This window comes from Streptopelia decaocto (assembly GCF_964273445.1).
Source record: "Streptopelia decaocto genome assembly, chromosome: 13".
Taxonomy (NCBI): Eukaryota; Metazoa; Chordata; class Aves; order Columbiformes; family Columbidae; genus Streptopelia; species Streptopelia decaocto.
Genome location: NC_138668.1, coordinates 4,463,889 through 4,479,359, shown reverse-complemented (window position 1 = coordinate 4,479,359; position 15,471 = coordinate 4,463,889). Strand labels below are relative to the sequence as shown.

The following is a 15,471-nucleotide window of genomic DNA, read 5'->3' as shown; positions in this document are numbered from 1 at the left end:
CTCCCGCAACGCCAGAAAGGGAGCCCAGAGCATCACGCAAAGCATTTCAGTCGGTAACACCGTCTTCTAAACCCAGCGCAGCTCAGCCATTTCATCATTGATCTGAATGCAAACAAACGTCATTAGAGAGGGCATTTAGCTCTCAGATAAACACTTTCCTGTCCTTGCTCTTGCTCCTGTGCAAAACTGTCCCTCCTGGCACTGCCAGAGGCTCTTTAGGTGCTCCTGCTGGGTTTTGCTGTTCCTCGCCGGCGGTGGCAGCTCCTGGCAGAGCTGGGCATCGCGTCTGTGCCGCCCGGGAATTACACCAGGCACCAGCTGCCGGCCGGCCCGTTCCGGCATCTCTCAGCAACTGCAAAGATAATTGCCATAAGTCTAATTGTTCCTGCTGGATAACAAGCATTTTGCATCATCATCCCCAGCTGCTGAGAGCATCATCCGAGTTGCTATTTCAGGGGCAGAAAGCGGCTCCTCTGGGCTGGGGAAGGCTGAACCAGGCTGGATCCGGCCACCCAAAGCAGAGATCCTGTGATCCCCTTCTTCTTCCCTTTGCTAAGTTTTATAATGTTTTAAACTAGCTAACAGGCTCACAAACAAGGCAGTTACAGGGGGGAGCTGGCAGATGAGCAGAGAGAAACCTCCTCCCCTTAGAAACCAAGCCAGGAAGGAACTGCCATCACAGCGCATGGCCACTGCTCGGTGTGACGAGCTGTGTGTGTTCTCAAACATGCCATGTTGCTCTGGGTCTGGTGTTGCCCCTCGTTCTGAGTGATGACGTTGCAGACAGCAGGGTTTGAAGCAGCACCCGCACGCCGTTACACCAAGCAGATCCCACTCCAGCCTGGTGAGACAAGTGGCCCAGGCTGGGACCGCAGTGAATGTCACCCTCTCCCCCTGGCAGAGCGGATGAACCAGCCGTGCAGCAGAAACTCCTGACTGGGAATTGATTTTTCCTCCACCAACAAGCGCTTTGAAAGACCCAGGAACCCACAACCTCCTGGGCAGGGCCGACCGCGGCCGAGGCTGCTCTGATGCACAAGGCTGGCTTGGCAGCAGGAGCGAGCATTTGAGCAAGCCGAGAGCACGGTGCTTCGCTCCCTGCACCGCGTCTGCACCTGGCACGGCTGCTGTAATTGCTGGACGCTGCAGGGTGTATTGAGTAGCAGCTGTGGGATCCCTGCTGCACTCATGCTTACAAACGTCGGGTTTGGGGCAGCATCAGCAGAGGCTGTCCATCCCACCCCATCCCATCCCACCCCATCCCATCCCATCCCATCCCATCCCACAGCTCCCAGCCCATCCCAGGGCTCCACACTTCATTTGATTTTTATTTATTCTCCACAAACCAGGAGGCTGCAGCTGACTGCCAAGTACAAACCCCATTCTCAGAGCAGCACATCTCAACCCCCTGGACAATTCCCAAAGCTTTCAAACCCCATTTTTCCCTCCCCTGCTCTGGGGGTTGCATGGCCACAGCCCAGCAGCAAGGAGGCAACAGTGGGCATTGGGGTCTGTCCTCTGCTGCTTATTCCCTGTGACTGCGGCCAGGCTGCCTTCACCATACACTGCCTTGGCTGTTGGAAGGGGTTTGAGGACATCGATGTGGCATCAAGATGTAAGGCAAAATGGTTTTGCTGCCAGGTTGTCACTTGTAGCCCTAATGTCATGCACAAACTCCTGGAAATGGGTTTGCAGAGGATGCTGCTGAGTCTGCCTTGGGAAAGGGCGATTTGGGGCTTGAGATAAGAGTCCTACGAGCTTGCTGAGAAAGAAGAGGGAGGAAAAATGTGTCAGGGCAAAAGAGGGGAGAGATAAGCGGCACATCTGGGCTGGGAGCATGAAGCCATCAGCCTCCCTGGCGCCATGGGGTTGCAGGGTGGCTGGATCTGGGCTGGGACAGCCTTGGATGGAGCCCTCTGCTCAAACCCTCTGGCTGCAGCAGGCAGGGAACAGGCAGCCCTGCCCATGGAACCGCTCTGGCTCCCCAGGGCTGCAAGAGGAAGGGTTGGCAGGGACGGGTCCTTGCAGTCCTACAGAGCCTGAACCCCACTCACTGCCAGCCTGGGACACAGGGTCTGGTGTGTGCCATGGCACAGGCCACACTCAAGAGGTGCTAATTTAGCACCGTGAGCATGTTCTGTTGGTGACCATATGTTACACCTTTGGGAATTGCTTTGCCTTTTGCATCAGCTCAAACTTCTGGGGCTGAGATACATTTTGTACTGAAACAGCCTCTGCTGCTGCCCAGAGGGGGTGTTGGGGGGGCTGGGAGGGAAGGCACCGTCCCCGTGATCCAGCTGGGCCCTCACGGCTGATTTTGCTTGTTGTCTCTTAATTGCGGTTCTTCATGTTCTCTGAAAACAAAAGGCATAATTAGCTGGAGGATGGAAAACGCGGGGAGCCGAGAGCAGCCTGCGGAGCTGGTGGTGAGGGAGCAGCCGCCCAAGGGCTGGGCTGTCGCTCCCGGTTTTGCAGGATCCATTCTCCCCCCTCACCAAACCAGCCGCTGGCATTTCTCCTGCCACTGTCCCCATCCTTCTCGCTTGCTGTGCCGTGTCCGCTTGGGCATCCGGGAGGAAAACCGGGTGCTGGCAGCAGCTCCTCGCTCTGATCCCACCACCCTGCAAGCACACAGACACGTTTCTCTTCTGCCAGCTCCTTATTTACTGGAACTGTATATACAGTATAATCCACCCACAGGGTATCCAGGCTGTACTTGGCCGGGAAGGACAGAACATCCTTGTTATTTGAAAGGTCAAAGCGAATGTCAATACCCTGTCGGCTTGAGTCAGCAAGAATGCCAAAGCTGCCTTGGGGACACCGGGTGCTCGGAGGGAGAGTTGTGGCTGTTGGTTACACTGCTCCCTGTGCAACAGGCACAGGGTCCCCAAAAGCTATACTTAGGGGTCGTCGGGCATCGGAACAGGCTTCCTGGGGCAGTGTTGGAGTCACCATCCCTGGAGAGGTTGAACAGATGCGGAGATGAGGTTCTTAGGGACATGGTTTAGTGTAGAGTTAGATTGTGGTTGGACTCAATGATCTTGAGGGTCTTTTTTTCAATCAAAATGGTTCTGTGATTCCTGCAGGGTCAGGCAGAGCAACTGTCTCCTCTTCCTCCTTGATGGAGGGAAACTGCTGTCACTTTGAGCAGGGCTGGAGGAAACTTGTCTCAGGCAGACGGCTGGAACTGATTTCCAAGTGACAGAGGTGCTTGCGTGTCCCTTGAGCTCCCGGCCCTGTGCCTAACGATTTCCTCAGCTAATAATCTCTGCTGGGCAGGCAGCAGCACATGTGGGGGCTGAGCACGGGGACAAGGGGGATCATTCAGAGCCTGACGTGGCGATGGCAGCGCCACGCTGCTCTCCCTGCCACAGGGACCCTTTGCATTTCTCCCCGGTGCATCCCAGCAGGAGGGCTCTAACGATGGCCCCATCTAAGAGAAGGAAGCTTTGTTTGGGCTTGCGGGATGCGGAGGTGGATTCGGAAATCTTTTCATGGAACAGGCTGCCCAGGGCCGTGGCAGAGTCACCATCCCCGGAGGGGTTTAAAAGGCATTTAGACGAGGTTCTTAGGGACATGGGTTAGTGCTTGATTTAGGTTATGGTTGGACTCGATGATCTTGAGGGTCTCTTCCAGCTGAAATGATTCTATGATTCTATTATAAGATTCTACTAGGAGCTGATGGGGTTTTTGCAGCAGGGCTTGGGGGCCCCAGGGCCATGCTGGGCACGGGGGCTACGTGGTGTTGTCACGTCTCCCTTCCCTCCAGCACAGTGCAGGGAAAAGCAATGAGAGGATGAATGTGGGTGCAAGATTCTCCAAACACGGCCGCTTGGGGAGGCCCCCGGCTCTCCCCAGCCCAGCACCGGTGGCCGGGAGCCGTGGGACGCGTCGGTCCCCACATGTGCTGGCTGGTGGTGCTGCCCAGCCTGGCACGGCTCTCACGGCCACGACCTTCCTGGCTTTGAAAACAGGACGGGAACAAGACGCACTTTTGTTTTCAGTTTGGGAGCTGGAACGGGACCTTCGGGCTGTTCCTGGGGCTGGCGGGGAGGGGACACACCACGCTCCAACACCCCAAACACAGAGGGCGGCCTCGCTGCACCCTTGCTCTGTTCCCATTGTGTCCTTCGGCGGCGGAGCCCAAAGCTCTCCCCGTCCTCTCCCGCAGCCTGGCTGGCTGGGGGTGCTCCCCAGGGCCACCGGCGGGGACAAGCGGCTCCAGCAAAGGGACAGCCTTCAGCTGGAAACCCCACCGGCTCTCACGTGGCTCACGTGAGCCCTGGGGAGGTCAGGGAGTTTGTGCTGCCACTCGATGCCAAATGTGACTGTTGCCCTCGGTGGTGAGGGGCACTGAACTAGAAAACCAGCATACGAGGAATGTGGGTGCCCCCACCTTGTCTCACCCCTAAAACTGAGCTCGTGGCCACCAAGCAGCCCCTGGCCAGTGACCCTGGACCAGGCTGTGGTGGCGCAGCTGGGGACAGGAGGGCAGGGAGCGGTTGTGACTTGCAGCCAGGCCATGCCCATTGCCTGGGGAAAAATAGAGTTGATCCCCTCATCCAGCCATGAGCAGGGCTGGCTGGTCCTTACCTGCAGACTTTCAAGTCACAGGAATTAGGGACAATATAACCTTGCACCACCAAGATTAGGAAGCTGCCCTTGGGGAGCATTTCCCTGCACAGGGCTGGCACTGGTTTGCTGTTTGGTATATTGACCACAAGGCAAGCAGGCAGCAGATGATCAGGGTTTTCTTTCCTCTGGTGTGGAAAGGGCTGTTTATAGAAGAAAAGGGAAATCACCACAATCCCCCGATAGCCAGTAGGGACCTGGCACCTCCTCGTCACCCGGAGTAGCCCCAAGGACAAAAATCACAGCAGCTTTCTGCTTCCCGGCCCCACTCCTTATCAACCTCCCACACCCACAGACGGAGAAATAATCTGCCAGGTTCCCGTACAAGAGATTGCGGAGCTGGGCAGTGATGAGAAATTACATGTTCCCCGCCATGTCAGTACACACGGCAATCGCTGCTGGTGCAAAGGCTTCTCCAGAGCTTTCCAGCAAATCCCTGGGATGTGCCCGAGAACTTCCCGGGAGCCACTTGCACTCACCGGTAGGGTCACCTGCCCCCCTTGTGTGCCAAGAACCCATTTCATCTTGTTGAGTGACAAATCCATGGCACCGTTCACAGGCTTAGGCTTTTTGCAGCAGCAGTCATGGCAGGGAAACACGTTTTTAAGAAAGATTCTCAGGTAATCTCAGCAGTGGGGACTTAGAATGGTAGAATCATAGAATCATTTTGGTTGGAAAAGACCCTCAAAATCATCAAGTCCAACCGTTAGCCCACCCTTGTCACTAACCCATGTCCCTAAGAGCTTCATCTCTGCATCTGTCCAACCCCTCCAGGGATGGTGACTCCACCACTGCCCTGGGCAGCCTGTTCCAAGGCCCAACAGCCCTTTCCCGGAAGAAATTGTTCCCAAGGTCCAACCTCAACCTCCTCTGGTGTAACTTAAGGCCATTTCCTCTCATCTTCTTCTTGAGGAGTTCACGAGGGAAAATAAAGCCCGTTCCCAATTGCCTGTGCCACAGAAAGCCGGTGTGAGGCTGTTTGTGTGTCCTGTGGTGTTTGATCCAAAATCTCCCCAAATCTCCCCAAATCTTCTGCTGGCAGGAGCTCAGCCAGGACAAGGTGGGGACAGGTCCCCACAGGCCAGGAGCCACTACAGGGCTGGGAACAGGAGAGTTTGTAAATTGTTTGGCTGGGAAAGGGGCTGGGGAAGCAGTGGGGACCTGCTGGGGCAGCTCCATCCCTGTCCCCTTTGGCCACAGTGCAGTGACACCCACCACTGCCTTGAACCCTCCAATGCTGCATGTTCCTGCCCCATGTCCCCATTGCCCTGATCAGTTCCCTTTCCTTGAGCCAGCACGAGGGTTCATGCAGGAGCCAGGTCAGGGACCAGTTCTGGTTGAAAACATCTGCCCTGCCAAAGGTTTGCACCCCAAATTGTCCCCGCACGGGTCTGGCTGAATCAGTGCCATCCGAGGTGCCGTGGTGCCAGCACCCCCTGCACCAGGCTCTTGTTTGTGTCGATGGGTTGTATTTTTCCCATGAAAAACATGATCTTTGTTTTTTGCTGCCTCAGGGCTGAACTGTTGCCCTCCCCAGGGACGGGTCCCTGAGGGCTGGCGGGGATTTGTAACTTGCCGTGATTTCTGCTGGAGGTGGAGGGGGATGGAACCGTCGCACCCGGCACCAAAGGGACCCAACAGCAGGACCGTCCAAGCGTGACCTTACCTGGCTGTGCAGGGCAAAGCCCTGGGGACAGACAATTGTCCCTTGGAGACAGCGGTGGCATGCACAGGATGGTGCACATGTTCAGTCACCCATCCCCATCCTGTGGGAAAAAAACAAAAACAAATGAAAACAGAAATAAGATTTTAAAATGCAGATTTTTGCCTCTAGGTCAGGGGTTTGCTCCTCTCTCCCCTGATCTGGGAGGGACGTGGCAGGAGCTGGCACTGCTGCGAGGGACACTAGGTGACCTGAAGGCAACGTATAGCGGGGTGAGCAGCATTGGATGTGGGGCTGGACCTGGGGGAACCAGCTGAGCAATAAAGCGAAGCAGAAGAGCTGTGGATATAAGGGGCTACCAAGTAACCAGGGCTTGGGGACACCCCCCAGACACCTCTTCTCCCTGCACCATCACCCTCCTCTGCAGATGCTGCAAGGGGGAGCAGGGAGAGGGGAAGGCAACGCAAGTCCCCAGAGCCAACCTTAAACCCCAAAGCTGATCTCAAACCCCAGCCATGGTCCCTCACCCCTTGGCCACCACCTCTCCTACCCCACCCAGCTCCTCCTTATCATTATGGGGCTCCGCGACCAGACCAAACAGCCACCACCGCTACATGTGGAGCAGCACAGGGAGGGTTGGAACCCTGAACACTAAACAAAAGCATCTTGTCTTCTGCAAGGTGTCGAAATCCAACCCTGGCTGCCTTCAGGCAGCTCTGCTTTCCCTGCCCTCCTCCTCTGCGGGGTGAGAGGTCTGCAGTTGCTCAGCTCTGTTTACTAACCATGGATTTTCCCCTCCAGCTGTTTCTTTATTTTCACTGCAAAACAATGCAGAACCACCTTGTCCGAGAGCAGGTGAAAGCTCAGCACTGGTGCCTGCACCAGTTCAGACCAGCAAAGAGCTGGGCATCCTGCCAGGGGGATGGGATGGGACACAAGGGGACAAGGGGAGGTCCCTATGGTGAGATCAGGTGCACAGGACTGCGGGCTGCCGTGAGCTGGGGGACACATGGGGTGCTGGGGCATGTGTGGTCACACCAAAACCAGTGCTGGCTGGGGGACTGTTGAGCACCACCAGGGCATCTTGGGAGGGTCCTGCGGCCACCAGGACAGGTTTGTCCCCCTTCTGAACCTGGGATGGAGGTGGCCACCACCTCCCGCGTCACCAGGATCCCTTCTGGGACAGCTGGGGACAGTGGCTGGCCTTCCAGACAAAGAGCTTTTGGTGATGAAATGCCTCTTGAGCAGCTCTGTCCCAGTGTGGCCAGACACACAGCCAGTTCCTGCCGAGGTCGTGCTCTTTCTGCTGGATTTCTACCAGCCACCGAGTTATTGCAGGAGGAAAGAGATGATTTAGCATTAATTTAACCCTGTGGAAAGAGCCGGGTGTCTCTGCCTGTGGCCTCAAGCCACGTCCAGGGTGGTGGGACCCCCACCCCACTCTTCCCTCACCCCCTGAACATCCCTGGGTCCCTCGCTCCTGCCAGGTCCCCACTGCTGACCCAGTGGGTGCGGGTCCATGGGGACCCGTGCACGATGCAAACTTCTTCCAACACACTTCCCGCTAGCTGGAGCCCTTCAGGGACCTGGGCACACCCCACATCAGCCCTATTTTGGGTCCTCCCCGGGTTTCCAGGCTGGTTCTGCTGGGGAAGGCAAAGGGCTCCAGCACAATGGGCTGTGACAGCCTTGTCCCGGTCACCGGTGCTGGGAAACACCTTGGTGACCCACGGGATTGTACCCGCAGGAGCATTACCCGATGGCTGTTGCTGATAACAGCATTTTACGGCTCTTACCCTGGGAAAGGTGAATCGGTTCATCCTCCCACAGCCTTAAGGAGACGGGAGGGAGGTGCAAACAGGGAAAAAATGAATTTGGGGAGAGCCAGGGCCAGGCTGTGCCAAGCTCTCCTGCCTTCCCAGTGGGTATCAAGGCGGCTTCGCACCCTGGGAGAGCCCATTTACCTGCCACTCACCACCTGCTAATATTTTCCAGCTCCAGCGCTCATTTTCACCCAAATTGCACACAGAGGTAGAAGTCAAAAGGTTATTTCTATATGAGTCAGGACAATTGCTGATGGAGAGGAGAGGCAGCTCCTGCTGAGAAAAACACTGCAGCGTGATCCCAGCCCTTTACTAGACACTGGAGCAGCCACCGAGCAGCAAAACTTGATGGGAAATCTGGTTTTCTTGGGCTGGCTGCTCGCAGCATGGCTGGGTTTGTTTTGTTCTAGGCTTGAGATACTGGTCAAACAAAAAAAAAATGCTTTGTGAATGTTGAATTAAAAGGATGATGCAAAAGCCACAGGGTGCTTCGGCTAGAAAAACGTGAAGGGTTTGCAGTCGGCCCTGGCGGGGCGCAGGCTCTTTGGAGAACACGGGGTTCCTGCGATTAGCCTGCTCATATGACTCAATATATAACCACCAGTTACACACTAGATTTAATCATGGGTCAGAAGTCATGGATAATTCAAACCGCGCAGAAAATGTTGATGGCGTGCTTGTTGAGGTTGTTTTTTTCTCCTACTCTTTGTTTGGCCCAAACAACCTCCGCAAAGCAAATGCCCCCCGGCCCGGGGCAATAGTGGGTCGGTGTTATCGGAGCCGGCTCCTGCCCTGGCCAGAGCCTGCATCCCACATCCAGCTCTCTGAACCTCATTTCGTCTCATGCACTTGTGATGAGGAGAAAAAAAAGGGATGATTCATGCCCTAAACCTCCCATCTGAAGCACAGCATCGGTCCTCAGCCCAGTTATTTTGCTGTTTGTGCAGATGACTGCAGTGAAGGTGCCCTCATCACCCCAAATTAGCAGGGGTGTGGATGCTGCCCGCGGTGTCCCTGGAGCACATGGGGCACCTGGCTCAGTGCATTCTCTGTTTCAGTCTGTCCCTCTCATGTGCTGCCCCAGTTTCTTGTCTTGGGCACTTTCTTTCCCGACTGAGCCATGAAAGCTGTTCTTGTATCAAAAAGATGTCCTGGGGATGTTCAGGAACATCCTGCCTGGTGAGGTGAATTGAGCAAAGGATTTCAAAGCAACGTCTCGGAAACATTGATCGGGGTAAAGACCTTGTGCTCTGAAGTTTTGTCCTGGGCTGTAGGGAGCATTGGCTGCTCTGTGCACCCACAAATGGATTATTGCTTTCCCACTGCTTTCCAGAGGCAGCAGCCACGATTTCTTGTGAGCTGCTTCTCTGATGAAGGCATCATCGAAGCGAGAAGCCGTCCTGCAGTTTTGGACAACACAGTCTTGCAAGGACGGTTATTTGCAGGGAGTGCGTTGTCCCATGTGCCAGTGACCGCAGATGTCACCGCCCAGGCATTGCACAGGGACAAGAACCTGTCACGGACCACGGCTGAGCTCATCCATCACTGAACCTCCTCTGCGCCTCGGTCTCCTTGTAGGTCATTAGGAAGGATGAGTGATCCCTCCCTTCTCTTGCAAAACCCTTTGCCGTGCAACAAGAGAGAGAAGGATGAAAATAGCCTAGACAAGCACAAGAAAGCTTTTCCCCATGGGAAGGGAGGCAGGGAAGCTGCATCACATCCATTTTGCAATCAGGAGAGGCAGCGAGACAACAGGCTCACCTGTGGTCAGGCATGATGATGCTAAACCACCTCTCTGGGCAGACCCTCCCGGTCCCTGGCTGCTCCTGCCCTCACCATGGAGCTGGTGGCTCCAGCCCGGTGGTGCTGGCACAACCAGAGGGTTTTGCCAGCAAACTGTGGATCTGAGCCTGGGCCAGAGCCAGCCAGAGCCTGGGAGAGCTGATTCCTCTTCCCAGCCCCGGTACATCTGCACAGGGAAGAGGAAAATCCCTTTGGGACAAGGAAGAGAAAGCACTGGAACAGGCATAAATAGCTTAGTAATAATACTAATGATAGCACTTAGCACGTAGGCAGCAGTTTGCAGAGCAGAGCGCTTTACAAACATTAATTAGTGCTGGTAGACAGTTCAGCGATATGGTTCCCATTTTGCAAACTACGAAGAGCAGAGAACCGACCATCTGCTTAAATCCTTTTTAATTTAATCCTGGGGCAATCATAGGAAAATCCTGAACCCATTTCAGCATCAGATGGAGCACACACAGGCTCTTCAGACCCTCTCGGAGGGCAGCAGATGCCGAGCATCTCGGCAGAGGGTTGTTTTGAAAGGTGTTGGTGGCTGTGGGTTGTGCCTGGGGGCGCAGAGCTGGAAAACACGGGGCGGCTGTTCTCTGTGTCAATAAACACACGTGGTGTAGCCAGGGTGCTGGTGGTTTCCCTGAAGACACGTTGTGCTGTTGGTTCCTTTGGGGTTTTCCAGCTAGGGATGGAGGGTTTGTTTGGGCTCCTCTCACCCTTTGCTGGTCTCTGTGGCAGTTTTGATGACTTTTCAGGACAATCAGCGAAAATTAAAGCAGCTGCCAAGAATGATTGGGGCAAGTCGGGTGGGTTAAAGTTGTACCCGGGGCTCAGCCCTGTGGGTTGGCTGTGCTGGCCCTGTGTGGGCACTGGACACAGCAGCTGAGGCTGCCTGGTACTGGGATAAGCTACAACTGCTTAATTTAGGGTATCTAGTGTTTTTTTTTTTTCTTTAAAGATATCCTGCTTTGTATTGCACAGCAAGCGACATCGCTGCAGCACACACAACAAAGATTGGGGGTCAGGGCTGGGGGCTCAGCCGAGGGGCTGGAGACAAGTTTAAAGCCAGAATGAGCTGGAGACAGGAGCTGCACCCCCAAAATCCTGGGGGAAACGCAGACATTGCAAGGTGCTGAGCAAAGAGGGCAGGTGGCTGCAGGTGCTTTTTTCCTCCTCTTTAACCCTTTCCATGGATAATTTGCAGGAAAAAGAGGTAGATGAGAATGTGGAGGATGGGAAAGGCCAACCCTCCCGCAAGGAGATCCGCTTCCGATTCAGCAGCAGAAAAACACGTTTGTCTGCCCTTAAGCTAATATTGAAACCTGCGGCCCTTTCCCAAATATTGCATTTAAATTTCCCACTGCAAATGAACCCATCAGCCCTACGGATGGAAAAGCCTGCTTAGCTACGGCACTGGCTGTTTTTTTGAGGCTGATTTATTAGGATTAGTGGCTTTTTTTATTAGGTGCAGAATTTAAAGTCTGTCATGATGGAATTTTTCCTCCTCCTTGGGCAGATGGGTCCTAACACGGAGCATGAAGGGAAGAGTCAAGCAGGGCTTACAATACATTTTATTTCTTCTCCAGACAAAAGAGCTCCTGAGTCACTTTGTCCCTGACTGAGCGCACCACATATCTCGCTTAAATCCCTTGCTGAGCTGAGCTGGACTTGCAGCTATGTTGCAATTATGCAGATGCTTAAGTGCTTGGCTAAACCAGGGCCTCCCGTTTACCTTTTCCAGGGCCTTTCCAAATTATCCCCCAACCTGGCCACACTTTGGGTCCAGCACAGTGCAAATGGTCCAGATAAGGCTGATTTCAGCAAGATCCTCTAAGCTCAGGCTTAAGTTTGCCCCGCACAGCTCCGGCTCCCGCTTGCTTTTACATTGCGAAGGCTTCCCCAGGCAGCTCCCGCATCCCGTCTCCACACCAGGTTGCCTCATTAAGTGTCTGATTTTAATTTCTCTCCATCAGGAGCTGGGCCTGAGCAATTACATAATAACGAGCTATTCATCCAGAGGGAGAACGCGGATCTAGGTTAATTGGTCTGACAATTGAACCCAGTCTTTTCCGGCTTTGCCCAGTTTTCCTTATTTTTCACTCCTTCCGCGCAGTATCTGCAAAGCTCTCAGCCTCGTTAATTAAGAAGGTAACTTCACCCTGAGGGCTCTGTTGTTCTCCCCTCCCTCCTTCAAAAGCAAGAAGAGTAAAAAGCAGCAAGAATTAGCTAGTTTGGGATGAAGCAACCACCCCCGAGCAGGACGGGGCTGGTTGGGTCTGACAGGGGTCAGACTGTGTGGAGCTGCTGCTGCTCCCCTGGGGCTTGGGGAAACAATGCTGCACAGTGAAAGCAGGTGCTGTACCAAAAATGCTGCTCCCGGCATGTTCAATGTGTTCGATAGACACATAGCAAAGCTGGGTAGCGCAGAAAACAGCAGAGTCCCTGTGGCTGGGTGGGTGCTGGGTCATCACCGGGGCTGCAAAGCTGGAGGGAGAGGTGGAAAGGGGTTTATGGCTGCTCGGGAACACGCAGCCCTAACGTTTCGGGTGTTTCTGAAACACTTTTAACCAACAAGTTTTGCTGCAAAAGTGTCGTGCATGGAGTTCCAATGAGAGGGGGATGCTGGAATCCAGCGTTGCGCCCCGAGGCCAGGCGGAGCAGAAACAAAGCTTTGCCCCTTTTTATGGACTCTTTGTGATTTCTATTTGTGAACACCCAAAAGCAGGTACCCCATCGCAGAGCTGACCCGTGCCGACCGGGGTGGGACACTCGCCGCCCTGTTCTCCTAGCTGCACTATACAGGAAGGAACTATAACATATTTTGTGCCTCCGCTTTCATAATCTGAAAACTCATGGGTAACCTAGAGGTTGATTTTGGACCAAGCAGGTGCCAGACTGGTGAGGTTTATAGTCAGACGTGTTTCCTTGCAGGCTGGTATGTTTTGTGGAGTATAAAGGAGCCCCATTGCAAGGGCCAAGGAATCCCAACACGGCATCGCTGGTGTCCCGAGCTGCAGCGAGGGGCTGTGTCTGGCCAAGCTGTGGCTGCCACCTGCAGCGGTCCCCGTCCCCAGGAGCCAGCCCAGGAGCACATTCCCCATGGTAAAAACCGATTGTACAAGATACATGAGCAGAAAGCACGGCCGTGAGCCCCAGCCCCACGTCGCCCACGGGCTCAGCCGCGGGGAGGCAGGGAGAGGGTGGCGTGCTCACGTCTAAACACAACGTGTTCCACAGGCGTGTTTGTTAACACAGTCACAAATAAACAGTTTGCAGGAACTTTGCCAGGAGGACGGGCTTAACGTGTGTGGAGCCCTGAAGGACACAGGAAAGCTGACACAGCCCATCACCATGGGCTCTGGTCTGGCCTCCCCAGCACTGCTGGGGCAAGGGCAGCTTTATTCCTCTCTGGGGACTGCATTACTTAAGTCCTCATGTACAAACAGAGAAGCAAAGCCCATTAGTCCTACCAGGAGGGAAACCATATCGTGGTTCTGGGGGAGAAGGGGAGGGTGAGAAGAGACCATCAGAACCCACCCTGGTTCCTCCTGCCCTCACCACCCGTGGTTCTGGGCCCTCACAATGGGCTCTGGCTTCGGGGTGAGCGGGACAAAAAAGCAAAGGAACAGCCCCGGGTCCTCAGGGGATTTGGGGCTGGCGGGGACGGGATGAGCAGCCGCAGCCCTGGGAGAGCTGCGAGGTCCCGGGGCAGCGGGGGCAGAGCCAAGCAGGGAGGCACGGAAGAGGAGGCAGGATTTTTTCCAGGGGTATTTTCTATATAGACCATATAGACCCCCGGTTCCTCTTCTGACCCCCAAGTTTTTCATGCCCACCTCACTCTCTGCCCCATCCCACTGCAGGGGGAGCGAGCGAGCGGCTGGGAGGGGGCTGAGCTGCCCCCCCACCCCAGCACCTTTCCCCAGCACCTGCAGCTGCGACCGCTTCCCCGGTACCCCCAACACCCCACTCTGCCCCGGGGAAGCTGTGCCCCTGGGGTGCAGTGCCCAGCGGGAGGGATGTGGGGGGTGTTAGGAGCCCGGGCTGGGATTACCAGGAGGTTTGATGGCTGGAAGAAGGGTTGGATGAGCCAGATCCTGCTCTGCGGCTGCTATCGCTCCCACACACGATCGTACAGTCCCCTCTAGTGGATATTTCCCCTGCATCGACACAGCTGTCCAACCCATGGAGCGTGGGCAGCGCTGGGCTCTGCACCTTGGCCCTGAGCAGTGGCCCCGGGTCACCATCCTGCTCCTCTCCCAAAACCGGGCACAGTGGGCCAGCAGAAGCAAAGCCCGTCCAGCTGCTGCCATGGGCTGAGACATCACTGCCTCCGCTCCTCCCGTCCTGCGTATTTGGGTGACTCATCCCCTGCCCTGGCTCTGTCCCACACCACCCGCTGCCCTTGCGTCAGGGCTGGCCCCTGCAGCCCTCGCCCCCCCCCTTTGCCGGGCTTCACACCGCCCAGAGTTATCTGGGCATCAGCCAGCGTGAGAAAGAGATAATGAATGCTCACGTGGTGTCAGCTTCCGAGGGATCCAGGCGTGAACGTCGCCCGCTCCCAACCTGGAGTCATTTAGAATCATTTCAGCTGGAAGAGACCCCCAGGGTCATCGAGTCCAACCATAACCTAGCCTAGCACTAACCCATGTCCCTCTAGCACTAAACCATGTCCCTAAGAACCTCGTCTAAACACCTTTTAAACCCCTCCAGGGATGGTGACTCCACCACTGCCCGGGGCAGCCTGTTCCAATGCCCGACAGCCCTTTCCGGGAAGATTTTTTCCTAATATCTAATCTAAACCTCTCCTGATGGGTCCTTTTCCAGTGAGTTCGGGCAATGCCCAAATTCAGCCCCTCAGCTGAGGGCAGTGCTTACACCTTAGAGATGATGTGTTGCCTTTGGCATCCTTTCCTCTGTGATGCTGTTCTGGCTAGGGCCACCTTCACCCAGCAGCCCGTGGCCATGGGAAAGGTGTAAAATCTCCCACCAGACTCGGCCCGGGCTGCTCCCCTGTGCTCAGAGCCAGGGCCAGGCCACCATCACCTCCTTCCCCCTCCTCTCTGCCTCCACCTGCCTCGGAAACTGTGCTTGTCACCTGGAAGATAAGTGATATCTGCAACCTGAGGCTTTTCAAGGGAGAGAAAAGCATGCAGGAGTATGGAGGAGCAGATGCAGCCTCAGACCTGTGTGCCGGTGGTTCGTGGTGTAGTCCCTTCATCTTGCTGCATCTTTTACTGGGAAACATGTGGCCCTGGTCCCAGTGCCATCACTGGTGTCAAACATGCTGCCTCTGTCCCCATGCCATGGAAAGAACGGCCTCTGCTCCGGGGAGCTGGTGCCTCTGGACGAAGGTGGTGAGGAGAGAGAAGTGGCTGGGGCAGAGCGGTGCTCGTTGCCCAAACCAGCCCCGGGGCAGCATTGTGGACCCCACAGCAGCGTCTGGGGACACACACCCAGCCTGGGCTGTGCTGTCGGAGCTCACAGCTGAATTGCCCTGGTTCCCGCTCTGGCCAGGCGTCCCTGGGTGTCCTGACACCTCCAGCTCACAGATGTGAT

At 55.4% G+C, this 15,471-nt stretch overlaps 1 long non-coding RNA gene across 1 annotated transcript; it reads right to left on the bottom strand.

Annotated features, from left to right (window-relative positions):
• Nucleotides 1-1,781: 1,781 nt before the first annotated feature.
• Nucleotides 1,782-14,196, bottom strand: LOC309445513. Its single transcript, XR_014185296.1, has 3 exons — nt 13,967-14,196; nt 6,299-6,398; nt 1,782-2,354 (listed from the first exon to the last, which is right to left on the bottom strand). It is a non-coding gene; the product is annotated as an uncharacterized lncRNA (long non-coding RNA).
• Nucleotides 14,197-15,471: the final 1,275 nt, after the last annotated feature.